This window comes from Stegostoma tigrinum, chromosome 39 (genome assembly GCF_030684315.1).
Source record: "Stegostoma tigrinum isolate sSteTig4 chromosome 39, sSteTig4.hap1, whole genome shotgun sequence".
Taxonomy (NCBI): domain Eukaryota; kingdom Metazoa; phylum Chordata; class Chondrichthyes; order Orectolobiformes; family Stegostomatidae; genus Stegostoma; species Stegostoma tigrinum.
The window spans coordinates 18671266-18681536 of NC_081392.1; positions in this window are offsets into that span (position 1 = coordinate 18671266).

Genomic DNA, 10271 nt, shown 5'->3' on the forward strand with positions numbered 1-10271 from the left:
GAGGGGCACAGAAACGTATGAATTTGGGGCAGAAGTAGGCCACTCAGCCTCTCAAACCTCCTTGACCGTTCAATAAGATCATGGCTGCTCTGTTAGGGTTTCAAATTCCTCCTTCCTATCTCATTCCCCCACCCGAATGATCCTTGATTCCCTTGCCTAGCAAGAGTTTATCCCAAAAAAATGTTGGAGAAATTCAGTAGATCTGGCAGCATTTGTGAAGAAATAAAGCAGAGTTCATGTTTTAGGTCCAGTGACCCTTCAGAAGAATCTAGCCAGCGCACCCCCACACATTCTGCCTGATGTTAGTCTCGTACTCTGATCCTGATATCAAAATCCAGCCTCTGGTTGTTCTGGGATAACAAGGTGTAGAGCAGGATGAATACAGCAGGCCAAGCAGCATCAGAGGAGCAAGAAGGCTGACGTTTCAGGCCTAGACCTTTCTATCTCTGGTTGGTTGCCCTGTTCCACTGCAGAGAAAGCCAGAATCCAGCAGTTATCTTTCAGTGGAACTGATAAGGTAATGCACATTAGTCCACTTCAGGAAATAAGTGCCCATGGTGTTAAATGTTGTATATTAGCACAGATGGAGGATTGGCCAACTAATAGAAAACAGAGAGGTAGGATAGAGGGGGCAATCTGTAACTAGTGGAGTGCTGGTAGGGATCAGAAAGTAGTGAATCTACGTAATTCTTTGCCACAGAGAGCTGTTGAGGTTAGATCTGCTTAATATAGAATATTACAGCACAGTATAGGCCCTTCGGCCCTCAATGTTGTGCCGAGCTGTCATTCCGATCTGAAGCCCATCTAACCTACACTATTCCATGAACGTCCATATGCTTGTCCAATGACGACTTAAATGTACCTAAAGTTGGCGAATCTACTACCATTGCAGGCAAAGCGTTCCATACCCTTACTACTCTCTGAGTAAAGAAACTACCTCTGACATCTGTCCTATATCTTTCACCCCTCAATTTAAAGCTATGCCCCCTCATGCTCGCCGTCACCATCCTCGGAAAAAGGCTCTCCCTGTCCACCCTATCTAACCCTTTGATTATTTTATATGTTTCAATTAAGTCACCTCTCAACCTTCTCTCTAATGAAAACAGCCTCAAGTCCCTCAGCCTTTCCTCGTAAGACCTTCCCTCCATACCAGGCAACATCCTAGTACATCTCCTCTGCACCCTTTCCAAAGCTTCCACATCCTTCTTATAATGCGGTGACCAGAACTGTACACAATACTCCAAGTGCGGCCGCACCAGAGTTTTGTACAGCTTCACCATAACCTCTTGGTTCCGGAACTCGATCCCTCTAGGAGATCATTAAGTATATTCAAGGACAAACAGCTTTTTAATCAGGAAGGGAATCGAGGGTTCTGAGGAAAAGGCAGGAAAGTGGAGTTGAGGATTATCTAATCTCATTGAATGGCAGAACAGACTTGATGAGCTGAATAGCCTGCTTCTGTGCCTATATGGCTTGAGCCTTCAGGATTGGAAGTTTCGTTGGTTAATCTAATGATCTCACTTTCCTGCTTTTAAGAGCTACTTTGACTGTTTTCACCAATTTTTGGTCACCTGCCCTAATGAGTTTTAGCGAAGATCTGTCTGTAGTTCGGCTTGTGGATGAGGTCATTGACTTGATCACTGAGCTGGCTTGTTCTCATTCAGACGTTTCATCACCATGCTCAGTAACATCATCAGTGAGGCCTCCAATGAAGCAATATTGTTCTACTCCACTTGGAATTTATCCTGTCTGGTCCGAATCGAGTACTGTCATTTCTGGTTCTGATTGGAGCCTGCACTGATGATGTTACCTAACACAGTGATGAAATGTCTGAATGAGAACAAGCCAGCTTGGCGAGCAAGTCAACAACCTGCCCTGATGAGTCCCGTGGCTCATATCAAATTTGTTTTATTCATTTGTGGGATATGGGAGTTGCTGGCTGGGTCCAGCATTTATTGCCCCTGTCCCTAGTTGCCCTCGAGAAGGTGGGGGTGAGTTACCTTCTTGAACCACTGCAGTCCACGTGCTGTGGGTTGACCCACAATGCCCCTTAGGGAGGGAATTCCAGGATTTGGAACCAGTTACAGTGAAGAAACAGCGATATATTTCCAAGTCAGGATGGTGACTGGCTCAGAGGGGAACTTGCAGGGACTGGTGTTCTGTGTTTGTTTTCTGTTGTGGTGCTTCGTAAATAGAAATTACCTTTGTCCTGGCTTTTATTTATTCCTCAACCAAAGTCACTAAAAATGAGAGGATGGTTTAATTTGAGGATCCGCTGTCTGTGGCACCCCGCTTATGCACAAGTGGGTCATCATGTTTCCAACATCGTGGCTGCAGAATCCTTTCACAAGCGAAGCTGCTCAGCATTGAGGTACTAATCCAATATTACAAGCTCCTCAGAGTGGGATACATCATTGGGGCATCTGACTCCAGACTCCTGAAGGCATCTGCTCAATCCAAAATTTGGTCACAGCAGGAGTCTCCCAGGAGGACTGTGGAAACACGTCAAGATGTCAACCAAGCTTCGCGAAAGAAGTCAAACACCTAACTGATAGGAGAGAGATAGTCGAACTGCTGATTCTGGAGAATCTGTGATAATAAGGTGTGGAGCTGGATGAACACAGCAAGCCAAGCAGCATCAGAGGAGCAGGAAGGCTGATGTGTCAGATCTAGATCCTTCTTCAGAAAGGCTCTGGAACTGATAGGAGATGCTGGTTTCGAACAGACCAAAGTGGAAGGAGGTACAATGGGAAAGGAACCAAACAGGGTCTCTGTGCGGAGTTGAGGTGGAAATGTTCAAGAGAAACACAAACCTACCAAGAACATCCTTAGCCACATCCAGAAACTCCATCTATCTGCCCCCAGGTGACAGAGTCTCAACATCATGGTATTTAAGTAACCATCGAACCAGAGTGACAGGTCATCCTCAACACTGAAAGACTGGCTCAGGACACAAAAAAGAGTGAACAGTGTAGGATATATCGGCACGTTACAGTGAGGGATGTGGGCTATACCAGAGTATAACAGTGAGGGATGCGGGCTATACCAGTGTATAACAGTGAGGGGAGTGGGGTATATCAGTGTGTTATAGTGAGGGATGTGGGCTATACCAGTATATAACAGTGAGGGGAGTGGGGTACATCAGTGTATAACAGTGAGGGGTGTGGGGTTTATCAGTGTATAACAGTGAGGGGTGTGGGGTGTATCAGTGTGTTACAGTGAGGGGAGTGGGGTATATCAGTGTGTTACAGTGAGGGGTGTGGGGTATATCAGTGTATAACAGTGAGGGGTGTGGGGTGTATCAGAGTGTTACAGTGAGGGGTGTGGAGTATATCGGTGTGTTACAGTGAGGGGTGTGGGGTATATCGGTGTGTTACAGTGAGGGGTGTGGGGTATATCAGTGTATAACAGTGACGGGTGTGGGGTGTATCAGTGTGTTACAGTGAGGGGAGTGGGGTGTATCGGTGTGTAACAGTGAGGGGTGTGGGGTATATCAGTGTATAACAGTGAGGGGTGTGGGGTGTATCAGTGTGTTACAGTGAGGGGTGTGAGGTATATCAGTGTATAACAGTGAGGGGTGTGGGGTGTATCAGTGTGTTACAGTGAGGGGTGAGGGGTATATCACTGTGTAACAGTAAGGGGTGTGGGGTATATCGGTGTGTTACAGTGAGGGGTGTGGGGTATATCGGTGTGTTACAGTGAGGTGTGTGGGGTATATCGGTGTGTTACAGTGAGGGGTGTGGGGTATATCGGTGTGTTACAGTGAGGTGTGTGGGGTATATCGGTGTGTTACAGTGAGGGGTGAGGGGTATATCGGTGTGTTACAGTGAGGGGTGTGGGATATATCAGTGTATAACAGTGAGGGGTGTGGGGTATATCAGTGTATAACAGTGAGGGGTGTGGGGTATATCGGTGTGTTACAGTGAGGGGTGTGGGGTATATCGGTGTGTTACAGTGAGGGGTCTGGGGTATATCGGAGTGTTACACTGAGGGATGTGGGGTATATCGCTGTGTAACAATGAGGGGTGTGGGGTATATCGGTGTGTTACACTGAGGGGTGTGGGGTATAGCGGGGTGTAACAGTGAGGGGTGCGAGGTATATCGGTGTGATACATTGAGGGGTGCGGGGTGTATCGGTGTGTTACAGTGAGGGGTGTGGGGTATATCGGTGTGTTACTGTGAGGGGTGTGGGGTATATCGGTGTGTAACAGTGAGGGGTGCGAGGTATATCGGTGTGATACATTGAGGGGTGCGGGGTGTATCGGTGTGTTACAGTGAGGGGTGTGGGGTATATCGGTGTGTTACAGTGAGGGGTGTGAGGTATATAAGTGTGTTACAGTGAGGGGAGTGGGGTATATCAGTGTATAACAGTAAGGGGTGTGGGGTGTATAAGTGTGTTACAGTGAGGGGTGTGGGGTATATCAGTGTATAACAGTGAGGGGTGTGGGGTATATCAGTGTGTTACAGTGAGGGGTGTGGGGTATATCGGTGTGTTACAGTGAGGGGTGTGGGGTATATCAGTGTGTTACAGTGAGGGGTGTGGGGTATATCAGTGTGTTACAGTGAGGGGTGTGGGGTGTATCGGTGTGTTACAGTGAGGGGTGTGGGGTCTATCAGTCTGTTAAAGTGAGGGGTGTGGGGTATATCGGTGTAATACAGTGAGGAGTGTGGGGTGTATCGGTGTGTTACAGTGAGGTGTGTCAGGTATATCGGTGTGTTACAGTGAGGGGTGCGGGGTATATCAGTGTGTTACAGTGAGGGGTGTGGGGTATATCGGTGTGTTACAGTGAGGGGTGTGGGGTATATCGGAGTGTTACAGTGAGGGATGTGGGGTATATCACTGTGTAACAGTGAGGGGTGTGGGGTATATCGGTGTGTTACACTGAGGGGTGTGGGGTATAGCGGTGTGTAACAGTGAGGGGTGTGGGGTATATCGGTGTGTTACAGTGAGGGGTGCGGGGTGTATCGGTGTGTTACAGTGAGGGGTGCGGGGTGTTTCGGTGTGTTACAGTGAGGGGTGTGGGGTATATCGGTGTGTTACAGTGAGGGGTGTGGGGTATATCAGTGTATAACAGTGAGGGGTGTGGGGTGTATCAGTGTGTTACAGTGAGGGGTGTGGGGTATATCAGTGTGTTACAGTGAGGGGTGTGGGGTATATCGGTGTGTAACAGTGAGGGGTGTGGAGTATATCGGTGTGTAACAGTGAGGGGTGTGGGGTGTATCAGTGTGTTACAGTGAGGGGTGTGGGGTATATCAGTGTGTTACAGTGAGGGGAGTGGGGTATATCAGTGTATAACAGTGAGGGGTGTGGGGTGTATCAGTGTGTTACAGTGAGGGGTGTGGGGTATATCAGTGTGTTACAGTGAGGGGTGTGGGGTGTATCGGTGTGTTACAGTGAGGGGTGTGGGGTATATCGGTGTGTTACAGTGAGGGGTGTGGGGTATATCGGTGTGTTACAGTGAGGGGTGTGGGGTATATCGGTGTGTTACAGTGAGGGGTGTGGGGTATATCGGAGTGTTACAGTGAGGGGTGTGGGGTATATCAGTGTATAACAGTGAGGGGTGCGGGGTATATCGGTGTGTTGCAGTGAGGGGTGTGGGGTATATCAGTGTGTTACAGTGAGGGGTGTGGGGTGTATCGGTGTGTTACAGTGAGGGGTGTGGGGTATATCGGTGTGTTACAGTGAGGGGTGTGGGGTATATCGGTGTGTTACAGTGAGGGGTGTGGGGTATATCAGTGTGTTACAGTGAGGGGTGTGGGGTATATCGGTGTGTTACAGTGAGGGGTGTGGGGTATATCGGAGTGTTACAGTGAGGGGTGTGGGGTATATCAGTGTATAACAGTGAGGGGTGCGGGGTATATCGGTGTGTTGCAGTGAGGGGTGTGGGGTGTATCGGTGTGTTACAGTGAGGGGTGTGGGGTGTATCGGTGTGTTACAGTGAGGGGTGTGGGGTGTATCGGTGTGTTACAGTGAGGGGTGTGGGGTATATCGGTGTGTTACAGTGAGGGGTGTGGGGTATATCGGTGTGTTACAGTGAGGGGTGAGGGGTATATCGGCGTGTTACAGTGAGGGGTGTGGGATATATCAGTGTATAACAGTGAGGGGTGTGGGGTATATCGGTGTGTTACAATGAGGGGTGTGGGGTATATCGGTGTGTTACAGTGAGGGGTGTGGGGTATATCGGTGTGTTACAGTGAGGTGTGTGGGGTATATCGGTGTGTTACAGTGAGGGGTGTGGGGTATATCGGTGTGTTACAGTGAGGTGTGTGGGGTATATCGGTGTGTTACAGTGAGGGGTGAGGGGTATATCGGTGTGTTACAGTGAGGGGTGCGGGGCGTATCGGTGTGTTACAGTGAGGGGTGTGGGGTATATCGGTGTATAACAGTGAGGGGTGTGGGGTATATCAGTGTATAACAGTGAGGGGTGTGGGGTATATCGGTGTGTTACAGTGAGGGTTGTGGGGTATATCGGTGTGTTACAGTGAGGGGTGTGGGGTATATCGGAGTGTTACAGTGAGGGATGTGGGGTATATCGGAGTGTTACAGTGAGGGGTGTGGGGTATATCGGTGTGTTACACTGTGGGGTGTGGGGTATAGCGGTGTGTAACAGTGAGGGGTGCGAGGTATATCGGTGTGATACATTGAGGGGTGCGGGGCGTATCGGTGTGTTACAGTGAGGGGTGTGGGGTATATCGGTGTGTTACTGTGGGGGGTGTGGGGTATATCGGTGTGTTACAGTGAGGGGTGTGGGGTATATCGGTGTGTAACAGTGAGGGGTGCGAGGTATATCGGAGTGATACATTGAGGGGTGCGGGGTGTATCGGTGTGTTAAAGTGAGGGGTGTGGGGTATATCGGTGTGTTACAGTGAGGGGTGTGGGGTATATCGGTGTGTTACAGTGAGGGGTGTGGGGTATATCGGTGTGTTACAGTGAGGGGTGTGGGTGTGTATCAGTGTGTTACAGTGAGGGGTGTGGGGTGTATCGGTGTGTTACAGTGAGGGGTGTGAGGTATATCGGTGTGTTACAGTGAGGGGTGCGGGGTGTATCAGAGTGTTACAGTGAGGGGTGCAGGGTGTATCGGTGTGTTACAGTGAGGGGTGTGGGGTGTATCAGAGTGTTACATTGAGGGGTGCGGGGTATATTGGTGTGTTACAGTGACAGGTGCGGGGTGTATCAGAGTGTTACATTGAGGGGTGCGGGGTATATTGGTGTGTTACAGTGAGGGGTGTGGGGTGTATCGGTGTGTTACAGTGAGGGGTGTGGGGTATATCGGTGTGTTACAGTGAGGGGTGCGGGGTGTATCAGAGTGTTACATTGAGGGGTGCGGGGTATATTGGTGTGTTACAGTGAGGGGTGTGGGGTATATCGGTGTGTTACAGTGAGTGGTGCGGGGTGTATCGGTGTGTTACAGTGAGGGGTGTGGGGTATATCGGTGTGTTGCAGTGAGGGGTGCGGGGTGTATCGGTGTGTTACAGTGAGGGGTGTGGGGTGTATCAGAGTGTTACAGTGAGAGGTGCGGGGTATATCGGTGTGTTACAGTGAGGGGTGTGGGGTGTATCGGTGTGTTACAGTGAGGGGTGCGGGGTGTATCGGTGTGTTACAGTGAGGGGTGCGGGGTGTATCGGTATGTTACAGTGAGGGGTGCGGGGTGTATCGGTGTGTTACAGTGAGGGGAGTGGGGTATATCAGTGTATAACAGTGAGGGGTGTGGGGTGTATCAGTGTGTTACAGTGAGGGGTGTGGGGTATATCAGTGTGTTACAGTGAGGGGTGTGGGGTGTATCGGTGTGTTACAGTGAGGGGTGTGGGGTATATCGGTGTGTTACAGTGAGGGGTGTGGGGTATATCGGTGTGTTACAGTGAGGGGTGTGGGGTATATCGGAGTGTTACAGTGAGGGGTGTGGGGTATATCAGTGTATAACAGTGAGGGGTGCGGGGTATATCGGTGTGTTGCAGTGCGGGGTGTGGGGTATATCAGTGTGTTACAGTGAGGGGTGTGGGGTGTATCGGTGTGTTACAGTGAGGGGTGTGGGGTATATCGGTGTGTTACAGTGAGGGGTGTGGGGTATATCAGTGTGTTACAGTGAGGGGTGTGGGGTATATCGGTGTGTTACAGTGAGGGGTGTGGGGTATATCGGAGTGTTACAGTGAGGGGTGTGGGGTATATCAGTGTATAACAGTGAGGGGTGCGGGGTATATCGGTGTGTTGCAGTGAGGGGTGTGGGGTGTATCGGTGTGTTACAGTGAGGGGTGTGGGGTGTATCGGTGTGTTACAGTGAGGGGTGTGGGGTGTATCGGTGTGTTACAGTGAGGTGTGTGGGGTATATCGGTGTGTTACAGTGAGGGGTGTGGGGTATATCGGTGTGTTACAGTGAGGTGTGTGGGGTATATCGGTGTGTTACAGTGAGGGGTGAGGGGTATATCGGTGTGTTACAGTGAGGGGTGCGGGGCGTATCGGTGTGTTACAGTGAGGGGTGTGGGGTATATCAGTGTATAACAGTGAGGGGTGTGGGGTATATCAGTGTATAACAGTGAGGGGTGTGGGGTATATCGGTGTGTTACAGTGAGGGTTGTGGGGTATATCGGTGTGTTACAGTGAGGGGTGTGGGGTATATCGGAGTGTTACAGTGAGGGATGTGGGGTATATCGGAGTGTTACAGTGAGGGGTGTGGGGTATATCGGTGTGTTACACTGTGGGGTGTGGGGTATAGCGGTGTGTAACAGTGAGGGGTGCGAGGTATATCGGTGTGATACATTGAGGGGTGCGGGGCATATCGGTGTGTTACAGTGAGGGGTGTGGGGTATATCGGTGTGTTACTGTGGGGGGTGTGGGGTATATCGGTGTGTTACAGTGAGGGGTGTGGGGTATATCGGTGTGTAACAGTGAGGGGTGCGAGGTATATCGGAGTGATACATTGAGGGGTGCGGGGTGTATCGGTGTGTTAAAGTGAGGGGTGTGGGGTATATCGGTGTGTTACAGTGAGGGGTGTGGGGTATATCGGTGTGTTACAGTGAGGGGTGTGGGGTATATCGGAGTGTTACAGTGAGGGGTGTGGGTGTGTATCAGTGTGTTACAGTGAGGGGTGTGGGGTGTATCGGTGTGTTACAGTGAGGGGTGTGAGGTATATCGGTGTGTTACAGTGAGGGGTGCGGGGTGTATCAGAGTGTTACAGGGAGGGGTGCAGGGTGTATCGGTGTGTTACAGTGAGGGGTGTGGGGTGTATCAGAGTGTTACATTGAGGGGTGCGGGGTATATTGGTGTGTTACAGTGACAGGTGCGGGGTGTATCAGAGTGTTACATTGAGGGGTGCGGGGTATATTGGTGTGTTACAGTGAGGGGTGTGGGGTGTATCGGTGTGTTACAGTGAGGGGTGTGGGGTATATCGGTGTGTTACAGTGAGGGGTGCGGGGTGTATCAGAGTGTTACATTGAGGGGTGCGGGGTATATTGGTGTGTTACAGTGAGGGGTGTGGGGTATATCGGTGTGTTACAGTGAGTGGTGCGGGGTGTATCGGTGTGTTACAGTGAGGGGTGTGGGGTATATCGGTGTGTTGCAGTGAGGGGTGCGGGGTGTATCGGTGTGTTACAGTGAGGGGTGTGGGGTGTATCAGAGTGTTACAGTGAGAGGTGCGGGGTATATCGGTGTGTTACAGTGAGGGGTGTGGGGTGTATCGGTGTGTTACAGTGAGGGGTGCGGGGTGTATCGGTGTGTTACAGTGAGGGGTGCGGGGTGTATCGGTATGTTACAGTGAGGGGTGCGGGGTGTATCGGTGTGTTGCAGTGAGGGGTGCGGGGTATATCGGTGTGTTACAGTGAGGGGTGCGGGGTGTATCAGAGTGTTACAGTGAGGGGTGCGGGGTATATCGGTGTGTTACAGTGAGGGGTGTGAGGTATATCGGTGTGTTACAGTGAGGGGTGTGGGGTGTATCGGTGTGTTACAGTAAGGGGTGCGTGGTGTATCGGTGTGTTACAGTGTGGCGTGTATCGATGTGTTACAGTGAGGGGTGTGGGGTATATCGGTGTGTTACAGTGAGGAGTGCGGGGTGTATCAGAGTGTTACAGTGAGGGGTGTGGGGTATATCGTTGTGTTACAGTGAGGGGTGCGGGGTGTATCAGAGTGTTACAGTGAGGGGTGCGGGGTATATCGGTGTGTTACAGTGAGGGGTGTGGGGTATATCGGTGTGTTACAGTGAGGGGTGTGAGGTATATCGGTGTGTTACAGTGAGGGGTGGGGGGTATATCGGTGTGTTACAGTGAGGGGTGTGAGGTAT